We start from the raw sequence: 13,956 nt of genomic DNA, 5'->3' as shown, positions 1-13,956 counted from the left end.
TCACAGGTCACATCCTGAGTAAATGCCATCCAAAGACAAAGATATGTTTTTAGCAAAAAACTCCCTGTGGCTGGGGCCAGACTGCCAGCTGTGGTACTCCAAATGGACTCGAGCATACAGTCTCATCTCCAAGCCTGTGTGGGCCATAATCAATATAGGCTTACTACTACTGAGAGTTTTCTGCCACTGCCTACCTAAATTGCCAGTGATGAGACAGAAGGACAATACATGAGCTAGGTGGCTTGAATTTTGCTCTTTAGGATAGACAGACTAGAAATAAATACACTGGCAGTAGTGCTGAGGAAATTGGAAGTGAATATTGTAAGAGACACACTGTTAAATAAATCAGGCCCAACTATAGATCAAAAGTCATTGTCTTTTGGACAAAGGAGCAAAGCACATTACTTAGCATAGAGCTGAACAGCCTCAATGGTCCAGTGTCCCCCATACACCAGGTCTCAAAGATGTTCTCACACAACTCCAGCAGCCTTCCTTGGACAAGAGTCTGGAGGTATGGATGCCACTTGAATCAGCTTTGCCACTAAGATTGGTGATTCTGAGACATCCTCAAAACCACCTTGGGTATCCTTCTGTACAGGCCTAGGCCCTGCTGTGAAGAGAAGCCCTTCTCAGCAGCTCAGTTACAATTTAGCTTGACCTAGCATAAATCACACTTTAATAAAAATTCTACACTTCAAAATTCATCTTCCCCATAAAATGCTCAGCTGATACAGGTGAATTTGAGGGTTCAAAGAACTTACAGAGTAAGTCCCTTTCAGCTGTGTAAAATCAGTATATTTGGGCTTTTTGGAGAGGCAGAGAAGCTGGAAAGGGAAATATCCTCAAAAACTGCAATATTTGGGGCACAAGCTATGATACAGGATAATAGTCTAAGATACCCAAGTAAGGACATACGAATATTAGAGGTCAAGCCATGTCTCCAGCTCTCATGGTTACAGGCTGCCATGGAATCTAATTGCAGATCTAGAATGAATATCTTTCTTGGGCAACTTTTAAAGACAACAACTACTCACAGGAATTTAGCATGCTACTCCTAGACTAAAGCAAAAGTTTTTTTCAAGGGATAGTGAAGTTACTGTGGGAAAGTTCCCATTTCATGATTCCTTCATAACATGGAAAGTTAACTAATTTGTCTCAGCAAACTAACTGCAATGAATGATATGAAGAATTTTGAAGTATTTTTATTTTTTTCTCAGGGTAGTGCCATGCAATAATATCCTAACAGTATACCTATATAAATATACAGTCTTTTTAATGTAGAGGGACTTTGTTTGAAAAAAAATTTTAAAAAGCAGTTACATAGAGCTTGAGCAAAGTTTACCTCATGGTTTCAAACCAGACCTACAAAGGTGGAAATACCAGACAACTTAATCTCCTTCTTAAACTTGAGTCATAACTCATGAAAGGCCTCATGGAGGACCTGGTTTGCTGCTGCTTTCTACTAACCTTATAAACATGAGAGTGATCTCACTCTTCTCTCAGACCATCAAAGTATTCCCTGTTGACACTGTATCTGCAATGGTCTACATTCTTTTCCATGACTATCATCATGTCAGGAAATGAACGATCAAAAAAAATACCAGTGAAGGAATGTTTGTAAACCAAAAGGAGACCAAAAAAAGAAAAATGAAGGAACTTATGTTTCTCAGGTGAACCCAGATAAATCACTTTCAATCATGGAGATAAAGCTGCAGTTGAGGAGACTTGTAACTTCCAGATAAATCATAGAATCATAGAATGCTGGGGATTGGAAGGAACCTCTAGAGATCATCAGGTCCAATCCCCTGCCAAAGCAGGATCACGTAGGGCAGGCCACACAGGAACACATCCAGACAGGTTATGAAAGTCTCCAGAGAAGACGACTCCACAACCTCTCTGGGCAGCCTGTTTCAGTGTTTCATCAACTTCACAGTAAAGAAGTTTCTCCTCATGTTGAGGTGGAACTTCCAGTGTTCTAGTTCAAACCCATTATATAATTGGAACCTCGTCCTATTACTCAATACCACTGAAAAGAGATTGGCCTCATCCTCTTGACACAGACCCCTCAGATATTTATAGACATTATTAAGATCTCCTCTCAAGCCTTCTTTTCTCAAGGCTCAACAGCCCCAATTCTTTCAGTCTTTCCTCATAGGAGTGATGCTCAAGTCCCTTAACCATCCTTGTAGCTATCTCTTGTACATCTCTTGTGTCTCTTGTATCTCTTGTCCCACACATCCTTGTCCCTTGGCTCTCTCGAACTGGGGAGCCCAAAACTGGATACAGTGTTTTAGGTGGGATCTTACCAGGACAGAGCAGAAGGAGAAGACAACCTCCCTAGATCTGCTGGACACACTTTTCCTGATGCGCCCTAGGATACCATTGGCCACAAGGGCACATTGTTGATCCATGGAGAATTTACTGTTCACTAGGATTCCAAGGTCTTTCTCCATGGAGCTGATTTCCAGCAGGAGGTTCCCTAGACTGCACTGGTGGTTGGAGTTATTCCTACCCATGTGCAGGACTCCACACTTGTTCTTATTGAACTTCATGAGGTTGGCTTCTGCCCAGCTCCTCAGCCACACCAGCTCTCATTGGATAGCAGCACAGCCTCCTGGTGCATCAGCACCCCTCCCAGCTTTGTACCATCAGCAACCTTGTTGAGGGTACACTCCATCTTCTCATCCAGGTCGTTGATGAAGATGTTGAACAAAACTGGACCCAGTACTAATCTCTGGAGAACACCACCGGTCACATGCCTCCAACTTGACTCTGTGCCACTGATCACAACCCTCTGGACTCTGTTGCTGAGCCAGTTATCAATCCAGTTATCAATCAAATTGTCTGTCACACTTTTTTTGACTTTTCTTAGGAGGATATTATGGGAGACCATGACAAAAGCTTTACTGAAGTCAAGGTATATGACATCCACTGCTTGCCCTTCCTCTTCTCATTTGGTCATACCTTTGTAGAAGGATCTCAGGTTAGTCAAGCATGATTTCCCCTTAGTAAATCCATGTTGGCTACTCCTGAAAACCTTCCTTCCTTTCAAGTGCTTAGAGATGGCCGCCAGAATGAGATACTCCATCACCATTCCAGGGATGGAGGAGAGGAAATAAAGTCAAAATATGATCAAGGAAATGGATGAATATAAAATGTAATCCACCACTCATTACCCAACCCAAAAAGCAAAGCAGACAGTTAACAAAGTTGTTCTGACTCTAAGAAAAAATATTATTGTGTTATTCATGTTTCCAAATCTTTCTGCTTCAGCTTCAGCTCTTGCTCTTGTTGGAGCACCAGTCTTATTCAAGACAGACAACTGTATCAATCAGAAAACCTTAAAGTACATTTTTTTAGGTGTGAGATCATCCTATTAAAAAGAAGGTGCAACAAAGGCAGTAGAGAGCAATGGTATCTATGCCAATATTCTGTAAGATAAAGTAACATATCATTCACATTTGCAAAAGAAGTGATAAGGAGAGAGCAGTCAGGTATTTCTGAACAAACGAGAATCTCTGGCTAGAAAAAACAAAAGGCATGATCTTTGTTTTTTTTAACTTTCAGATTTTGAAAGTATTGCTGAAAAGACTTCACCAATGTGATATTTGTTCATACTGTTAAAATGAAAGCAGGGGTGGATGGAACAAAATAATGGGGATTTGCATGAAATTTCCATGTAAATGATATAATTTACAAAAAAATACAGGTGAAATATCCAGAAACCTCGTACAAAATTATGTCACCAAGATGATCACTCTGATGTAAATGTTTTTACTATGTGAGAAAAGACAAAGCTGAAGCCATTTCATTTTCAGTAGTAAGTAATGCAAAAGCATTGTGTTTCAATCTTGTTTTTAACTGTGCTATAAAAGTGATATTTGCATTGAAACAGGTCCTGCCATCCGTATTTAATTTTAGTTTTCTTAAAAATACCAGAAGTCACTCTTAACAGATAAATGAATGCCATATGAAACCACATTGAAAAAATTTGAAAAATTTCAAGTGCACTTCAACTTTATCAGTTAAGTAACATATCAAAGTTCTCTTATTGAAGAGTTTCAATAGAGAAGTTTTAGAGATTTCTAAGGGTTGTTTGTCATTTTAAAGGACAAATTTGCAAGGAAAACCTTTTCTGGGATTGCTTTTAAATATTTTACTGCATTCTTTACCTAAAAATCTCTTACGAACTTCAACTTATTTGAAGAAAAAAGAAGATAAATACAGAATGTGAACAAGTGAAACTCAGCATTTTCTGTTGTTAAAGTGGGATGACAAAAACAAATTATATGGGCTACAGAGAAAAAGACATTTTATAATTACTTTCAGCTTTCATAATATAAATCTATAGGATTTATAACAGCTTAAAATACACCACATCAACTATATTGACCCATATTCACTCGTATCTTTTTGACTGCTCAGTGGCATTTCAACACCACAAAATAGCTAAAAACTTCCTTTACCTACTTTGATAATCAAACTGAACTAATCACAGCTATACTATCCAGAAAGATCTCTGAATGTTTGGGTCCAAAACACCCAAACTCTGTCAGTGTGCCTGACATACTACCTCATTCTTTTAATCTGTTTTCTTTGGACATGCCTCTGGACGCAGGCAGTATGGGCTGCAGAAGGACCTCCAAACTCTCCGCAGCTCTCTGGAACAGCTTAATTGTCAAGACAATCAGGATCTGACCTAAAATTGGGGTTTCGCTGTGCTATAAGCTTCTGTGTTTGGAACCAGAGTTAAGGCCTTGGGCCATGCCTAATCTTTACCAAGGAAACTGTGGCAAGAAAAAGGGTGTTTGGCAAGTCAGTGTCTCTGTAGTAATTTTTTCTGTAGGACCAAAGTTGCAAAACACTGAGGAATTGTGTCTCCCAGAGAATCCACTGGTAGCTGAAGATCAATTGGATCTCAAGATTTGTCCCAACACACCCTAATGTATAATTCTTCCATATGCAAGAAGCAAAAGAAAGGCACAAGGACAACACTAGGGCTTACAGGAATGAACAGTTAGATGGGCCCTAGATTGGAACACAGCCATTTGCAGTCATGTTACAAAGTGCATTTATTACCTACAGCATCAACATAGCAATGTAATGGTGAGTACTACGTGACTGACTAATATTCCAGCCCCACTGTAAAGGCAAAAAATGCCAGACTTTGCCTAAAAGAGATAATGTATTTTATGACTTCAAAATGAAATCACAGAAGACCTAAGTCCATCCAGCTGTTTTTAATAGAGCTTTTTTCTCCTTTGTTTTTCATTCTCTACCTTAATCCTCTTCAAAATTACCTCACAGGCTCACTCATTTTCGCTCGTAACTTAGTAACTCTTACCAAAACAATGTATTGCACATTAGAGTGCAAAAGTACTAAATTAAAGAACAGAGAAAGAAATACAGAAAATGTATATTCATTAAAGCTGGTGATGCTGCAATGAAAATTTGCATAGCAACTTGCAACTCTGACTGATAGAATTACAGATTTGTCATGCATTTGAAGGACAGATGAAACATTTCCACATTTTCTCCATCAGTCATTTCTATTTGATTCAGCTTAGTAAAAACAGTCCCCCTGATTTTGCAACAAATTGAAGAATTAATATAAAAGGATTGAACACCTGTTGTTCTCTTGGCAGAAAACAGCAATTATAATGTTTCTTTCCAGTGGACTTAAACTATAAAAGAAAAATTTTAAAATAAAAATGAAAAAAACATAACAGTGACCAGGGTCTTTCTGAATCCACAGAGAATATTACAATTTTAATCATGTTTTAGGTGGTCTGTCTTAAGCTTCATCTGTTGATGAAGGTCTCCCCTCTATCCCCCGATGTAGCCACTGCCCCCTTAAGCGTTTTCCATTAGCTTGAAATAGTGTTGATCCACTCAACCTCCTCTCTCATGTTTTCTCAAAACATTAAGATGGGCTTAAAATCCATTGCACATCCACCTAACTGTCATGCAGATCCTCTTTACCAATCTCCTATGACAAACATTAATTATGGAAAATAAATGCCATTAAAAAGAAAAGCCATTTTTTTCTCTCCTCTTTTCATCTTTTATCCAGGAAGGTGGCTAAGCAAGACTCAAGCTGAAGTAGAAAGAGTCAAACATAGGGACCTGTAAGTAAGTGAATTTTTGAATTGGCAGAACTGAAAAGAAAAAAACAATCAACACACAAGCAAGAATCAAATCCACTTAAAATAAATATTTGTAACTTTCCTTGCTGATGCAAAATCTAAAACAATTAACACTGGAAATTTAAAATACTTTGGTATGGCCACCTGCAATAAAAATGAAGCAAGAAGTGCAGTGGTTTGAAATACCCTGAGGAAAACTATTTGCTGTCAGCTTGGGAGCACTATGACTTCAGCCCTCATCCCTGCAGGGGACAGATGCATCTCACCGTACCCTCAGCACACAAGTGTCTGGCATGCCCACGGCTCAGGTTACTGGTGTCCCGCTAACCACAATATCACAGGAGCAGGGCTCAGCTCTTCTGCTTAAGAACAACAACAAACCTTAAGCTATTTTCTGACAAAATTAAAATTATTATGATTGCTAATTATAAATTAGTAAGTGCTACTCCTTTTCATATTTTATGGAAAAGTAAATGGAAACAGTATCAGTTTTCCCCAGATATTTTGGAATAAGCATCACTGGCTGATCCAAATGCTCCTACTATGCTAGTAATGCTTTCCATCACACTGATGAGACCTCATCTTTAAGATCATTTTCAGAATGAGGCCTCACTTAAAAAATCACAGTGGATATACAGGCACAGTCCTTTTCCCCTCGTTTTATATCTATTTCTGGGAATGGCTGAACTATGAAAACACTCACTGTTTTTTCTCTTTGGTAAGATACCTGCTTATGTGATGTAAATATCTCAAGGGATTTCTTCTTTTTCCAAGATAAGGAAGACTGGAATGTAGCATGAAACGGAAATGAACAACTTTAGGAATAAACCTTCACAAGCACACCTACATGTCCTTATTCAGAATGGGATCAAACACAGACATTTTTGCCTTGGCACATCTTAGTATTGCTTTTAAAAAAAGATGTGCCAGGCATACAGTGACACAGGGGCTGAGGAGGGCAAATGCTGCCTGCGGCACCAAACCTCCATGGGTAGAGGTATTTGGTACTGGGACTCACCATTGCCAGCAGGGCCTTTAGGAACCACTGACGTAGGGCATATTACTTCTCCAAGTCCTGCTGAGCTACGAAGATGCATCAGATCTTCAGCAGGGGCCAAAAATGACATGAGCACTGTGGGCAAGGGTTAAGCTTACATACTGTGTAGACAGAGAGACTGAGATCTCGAGTGAGATTAGGCTGAGCAGCACATGAAACAGGACTAGGTGGAAACACGGGTGGAGTTGGAGGTCATTTGGATCTGTGTTCATAACTCCTGAGTTGTGCAGGTACAGAGAAAGAATATCACCAGACTAAGGAAGATGAGGATCAATCTGTGACACTGCCTGATGCTACCCTGGTACCAGGTTGTAATAGTTTCTGGGAAGTATATTAAGGACAGAAAAAATTGTTCTTTCCCCATAAGCAGCAATAAAAATCAACTGTATTGGATGAGCTATTTCTACGAAGAAAGAATAAAAAAATAAATACTTGGTATTTTTCTGAATTTATAAATAAAAACAAACTTTGACGGCTTTTTTCTTAACAGAATAAAGTCATTATCAATCTTTCCTTAAGTGCCTGCAGTATGCAGTCGCAGTCCATTAAGACACCATTTTAGCATTGTTCATAACAGGATGTAAATGAAATAATCAAGTAATGAGGACTATTTCAACATCAATAATGCCTCAGAATGATTATTATGTACAGCCATGACACAATACCTTTTTTGCATAATTTCCCTGATCAGATTAAAGTGGTGATGAATTCCTCGATGGCTCAAGTGTGCTCCAAGGAAAGCTAGAAGGTTGTACAGTTAACTCCCAGGGTGTAACTCTAAACCATACAACCTACTACCTCAACCCGGATGCACACAGCTTCCGACGGTGACCATAAAGTCTTCTCCACTTCTTCAGCCTTTCTTTGAAATGTGACAGCAGCCACAGCCCTACATATTTCCCATGAGGGTAGGCTTTCAACTGTGGTTATTCCAATTTTTCAGACGGTAAGGCATGTTCTTAGATTTTCCTACTGCAGAAGTAAAATTTCTGTCCTATCCTGTTTTCGTATTTATAAAGATACATACATGTGTGTTTTATGTGTATCTATGTTTGCAGGAATGATGCAAGTCCAATTAAATTTCAGGAAAAAAAATGACTGTTCAGTCTTATTCTACAAAAAAACAAAACAAAACAAAACAAAAAAACCAGCAAAACCAAAACAAAACACTGAAACAACAACAAAAAAACCCAAACAAAAACCCAAAACAAAATAATAATAAAAAAAACAATGTCCTGTTTTTTCAACATTTTTTTGGTAATGGTACCTTTGATGAAGCCAGCAAGGGGTATATCCTACTCTCTCTCATTGGAAAGAGACTCTCTCTTTCCCTCATATCTCTTTAAAAATTTGAATCAGATAATAAGCCAAAGGTGTTTAAAACAAACAACAAAAGAACAAATTGCCCAAACAAGTTTGAAGACAAAGCGGTGAAAGGACAAGAGAAGCATTCCAAAAACAATATATAATTTTTGTACACTCAGTTGGTTTTGTTGTAAAATACCACTGCAGTGTGTACTACATAAATTTTTGCCAGATCACCATACTGACACAGACCCATAGAAGCGAGCTTGTGCAGTACGTTTCAACACAAGATCGGATCTACGGGTTTATGCCAGTTGGCATTGCTGATTAGCATTTCCCTTCTAAACTGAGACTCAAAAGGCTTTAAACTAACAAACATATGAAGCAATGTAGGAACGAGTATTATTTAAGAGTAAAAATATTACCATCTATTGCGAAAAGGAGCTTCAAACTTAACTGCATAAATGGCGGATGCATCAAACAGTCCGAAGACTTGTAACTAAGTCTCCATGAAAAAGGAAAAAAAACCCCAAACATTTCTTTTTACGGATTGACAGCACAATATTGTTTTGCCTTCAGCAGGAATTAACATCCTTTTGCACACACTTTGCCTTTACCAATGAACTCGCAACACCCAACGACTTACATCTGACTACAGCATGCATACAGCAGGCAAGACTGGAATCCATAATTGGGCATGACATAGAAGTGAACAATACAGGTTTGTCCTTTGTGACTGAGCTCATATCAAATACTACAACCAAAAATAAAAATCACTACACCAGATCTGAGGAGCAATGAGGCACACCGGAGTGCAGTTCCCGGACAACGCTATAGATTGCTGAGCTATTTCTTCATGTTACAGAGCATCTTGACAATAACTTTTTGATTAAACAGTGCCCATTAATCAAAGCAAAGAAGTTAATTTGTGAATTCCATTCACTGGTCTTCCCCAAAATGCTGTTCCCTAATATTAAAAATGCAAGTAGATACTCAATTTTGCAAAACTTCAGGGTTAACTCCTACAACAAATTCTTTCTTCTTGTGACCAGCAAGCAGTACAATACAAATTATCACACATTGAACGTAGAGTGTCCTATGCAACAGACTGAAAAAAGGTCCTTCGAGGCATAACCAGTAATTCAGAAAGGTGAGACACATAAACAGTTTGATAGATTACATATTCTAAATTAAAGCATGGATAAATAATACATCTTTAAGCGCAGTCTCTGACACACCAGAATAACTTGTTACAATATAGCCACAAATATATTTGGAAAATGCAGACACAAGAAGTAGGTAAAATTTAAAATCTAGATGTTATGGAAAGGTCTCTTAAGAGCTTAGTGGACTACTGAAACCTGTATCTGAATAATATTTAAATGCCTGCCTTCCACTGAAGGCCTAATTCTGCCATTGTTAATCGGGAAAAACTTCATTCAAGAGTATGAGTGCTGCCAATAACAAAGTTTTTGAACCCAAGCAATGCTTCATCTTGTTGCAGACTGCAACATGTATTTCTAGTTCTGTAACAACAATTGAACATTAGTAAATTACTTTTTTTAATTAATATTTTATTTTTAATTTAGTGGATTAAATCTATCATATTCAAGCATATCCTTTTGCCTTTAAATATATTATGGTAATTTCTTTTCTAAAACAGCCAGTTTCAAATCTGCTTTCACTTTAAGTACAACACTTCAGCATTTTCCTTAAAAAAGGATAATTTCATAATTGTTTTCTGCTGATGCTGAGGTGATGTAAGACAAGCACTCAAACTAGAATGGTTATCCGAATGCCAGAAATAAGTATGCAGGCTACATATATAATTATAATTTACTGAATTAGTGTAAGAAGTGCTACAAAATTATCTGATTACTTTAAAAAATTTTTTACTGCATGGGACATTCCATGTTTCAAAAATAATTGGTCACTGCATTATATAGTTTTATGCTAGCAAACAGATATGTGTACTATAAGCATACTAGTAACATATATATGTGTTTTATATATATTTACTAGGTATAACAAAAGAACAAATTTTCTATTGATTTTTCAATCAATTCTAAAGCTTCATGGAAACATATAGTATAAAGTCTACACAAACTGCAATATTCTCAATAGAAAGTAATCAGAACAAAAGTTTTATATGTATCTGTGACGTTATATTTGTAGGCTCTATTAAGGAAATAAATTCTTTTAAAACTAACCTGCTTCATGTTCTTAACATTAACTTTATATTTTAACTAAAAAAGTATTTAAGATCACTTTATTACCTTCGCTGAATTCTGGTACAATTAACTTCTTCAATTTTCTTTTTAATTACTTTTCTTTCCCTAAAACAAACAGACAAACAAACATACAAACAAAGCGAGAGAAGGATTTTGAAATACCTGGTTTATGAAAAGTATTTTCAGAACAACATGAAACACAGACAAAATTAGTAATTATGCTTTTAATATGCAAAACCGACACACTACTGATGCCCCTCTCAGGGCCGTGGGAAGACATGCTGTGAACACACGCACTTTTGCCAAAGGACCTGCTCATTTAATATTTCCCAGTCTTTTTTCACTCAACAGATACTTTAACAGAAATTCAGAAAAGAATGAGCATGCCTAACAAAAATATGCATTTTCTATCATGTAATCCACATGATGAAGTACTTTGGTACAGGACTTCATAAAAATACTGGGAGAAACTAAATGGCTTAAATTAGGAAATCTTTGCAAAACTTTACAGAGAAAAAAATAAATATGTGATTACTATGATCAGATATAGAAATCAGAGAAATTTCTTTTCAACTCATGCAAGCCTTACTTTCTTAACAGACTTAGGTACTAATGAGGTACACATTTATTATAAGAAAACTGTTAAGAAAAACTGTTGGGGAGGGCAGTTTCACCATATATCTAAGAAACACTTTCTGGTATGAAGTGGCTGCATGCAGGTATATGTTTCGTATACATAAGACGTCCATTCAGCAATTTCCCAGAATTCTTTGCAGAACAACAAAATATAAGGTAGGAAAATTAGCATATAATCTTAGAAGTTAGTCTAATCAGTAAAAAAAAAATAAAATAAGGCACATGTTAAAACACTTCTATTTTGTAAAGTCATAATACATTTATAAAGTTTTTTATAGACAAACATCTACCATAAACATTTTGAAAAAAATATCAGGGTTTCTTCTGAAAAACACAACATGAATTTCAAACTAATTTCTAGCTGCGGACATCTGTATTTTTAGCATATGTTTAAGAATTATGAAAATATTTTTAAAAATATGACATAAAATGCTAATTTGCCTGAGCTTTTCAAAATCTGACAGTCAGAATTTTGTTACACACCCTTCCAATTTTCTTGTAATATGTTACAACAGACTGACAAATGCTTTAAGAAAAAGGCTCTCCTAAAGCAACGTATGCTCAAAACTTACTTTGTCTGCATGCACTTTGCACAAACATTCTGAATGAATATCATAAATACTGTTTTAAGCTATTCCTGAACAAGTGCTACTTTACCGAACATCTTAAAATAGTCACTGTTACTAGCTGCAAACCAGGCTTGCTTCATGAATGTCCCAATAATGTGCCTTTTATTCCATTGCTTATTACACTGACCTCTTTATAATGTATTTAGATACAAATTATACGAAACTCCCATATGAATTAAATCAATAATAACTTTAATATACTGGCTACAAGAGCGATCCTTTCCTACTGCTTAACACGTTCTGGTTTTTTATTTTTTTTCTTCCCCTCTTTAGAAACTGAAAGCATGAGTCACACTATAAAAAAAGAATTTACTTTCCTTAGCAACCAGATCTAAATACCCACAACTTTCTTAGAGATAACCAGAGCTTAGACTGAATTAATGTAACATTATGGTCTTTGCATAACTCCAGTGCTTAGCTAAGACAAAATGTGCCTAACCACTCATTTCTACAGACACTCATTTTTTTTGTTTACTTTCTATTTTTAGCAGTATTAGATCAAACACACCCCCAGAAAGTTAGTTTAATAAAGTGTGAACAGCTGGCTAGGTTAAAATTAATACATAAGGACTAAGTTTCAAAACAACATGTTTTAAACGGCTTAAAAAAAACAAAAAGAGGAAAAAAAGAAAAGGAAGCTATACCTGATATGATAGGTACGTTTTCACCCAGTGCCAAATACTGCTCTATGAGCAATAGTGAAAAAGAAACAAACAAAAAATTCATTGCTTCTTTCTCTTTGTTTGTTTTTAAACTAAAATAATCAATCTCCTAGGCTCGTTTTGTTACACCGTTTTAAGAAGCTCTAACACATCCTGATGTCTCTGTAGTGAAACATGCCAGATTTTTTTTTTTTTTTTTTTTTTTTGGAAGCAGAAGAGTCACTTTTTTTTTTTTTTTTTCTGCACTCTTGTATGTAGGACAAACTCAGATTTGTTTCTTCTTCTTAGGGCTCCTGTTCTTTCTCGGAAGAAGACCAGGATGCCTGTCTTCTCTCTCTCGCTCGCTCTTCTCGGAATTCCAAGCACAAAGCACTGCGCAAAAGCTGCACCAATCCTTGCCGCAACTGCCTGCACAGGACTAGAGGTGGGGAGAGACCAGAAAATTCACCTCACCCCTGCGCCGATTTTTATAAATGGGGATTGCACAAATCTGCCGGAGCAAAGGGGTGAGAAGGCAGGGTGCCAGTTTGCTACACTATGCTGCAATGATCTCATGTTCAATGCTGTCGCCCCGTTTGCCCGGTTCAAACGCCTGTTCATTAAACAAGAGGAAGGAAAAAAAAAAAAAAAAAAAAAAAGCAACGATATCAGAAAAATAAAAACCAACTTTTATCCTCCAGACACTCAGGAGGGCTGTTCTAAACTACAGTTCAGCAATAAGAAAATAAAATGTAGTTTTAAAATGCAGTTGTGAAGTAAATGTATTCTGCTTATATTTTCTTTCTTTCTTTTTTTCTATTTGGAGATAAGAAGCAGAATTTATCAGGCGTGAAAGGGACAGCCTCCTGGTGGTGTGCCAAAAAAGCCAGAATAAAGGCAAAGTTGTGCTTCAAAGCTCAATTGCTTGCTGAGTCTGGCTAAAGTCAAGTATTAAGATCCACCATTTTCTGAGCCATGTAAGAAAAGAGGAAAAAAGTCAGAACGGGCGCTGCTTTCCAAGTCTCCGTTGGCACCATCACAAAATCTCAGCCGTAAGGTCACATGATGCTCTGCCAAATGTGGAGTGCATTCCCATAAACCATTCTGCTGATACTGCGAAGGCAGCTATTGTCTAGTTTATACCCAAAGTTCAGCCCACTCTTCATTGAATTAGCTGAAAAATGCATCACCTTTGGGGGTTGGGAGCCATGGAAACGTCTACCTGGCAGGCTGCCCACTTTTTCTGCCCATCAACCAGAGATGGAATTGTGCTGCCTAATGTAATGATGACTAGGAATGTGAAGAGTCGTC

At 37.1% G+C, this 13,956-nt stretch overlaps 1 long non-coding RNA gene across 1 annotated transcript in view; it reads right to left on the bottom strand.

Annotated features, from left to right (window-relative positions):
- The window catches only part of LOC115598813, a 94,590-nt gene that overhangs the window by 25,705 nt on the left and 54,929 nt on the right, over positions 1-13,956 (bottom strand). The window contains exon 4 of the long non-coding RNA XR_003987937.1: positions 10,785-10,844. This is a non-coding gene — a long non-coding RNA (uncharacterized LOC115598813). The remainder of the gene's footprint in view (positions 1-10,784; positions 10,845-13,956) is intronic.

This window comes from Calypte anna, chromosome 1 (assembly GCF_003957555.1).
Source record: "Calypte anna isolate BGI_N300 chromosome 1, bCalAnn1_v1.p, whole genome shotgun sequence".
Classification (NCBI taxonomy): Eukaryota; Metazoa; Chordata; class Aves; order Apodiformes; family Trochilidae; genus Calypte; species Calypte anna.
The sequence above is the reverse complement of the archived record's forward strand: the minus strand, read 5'-3'. Positions and strand labels throughout refer to the sequence as shown.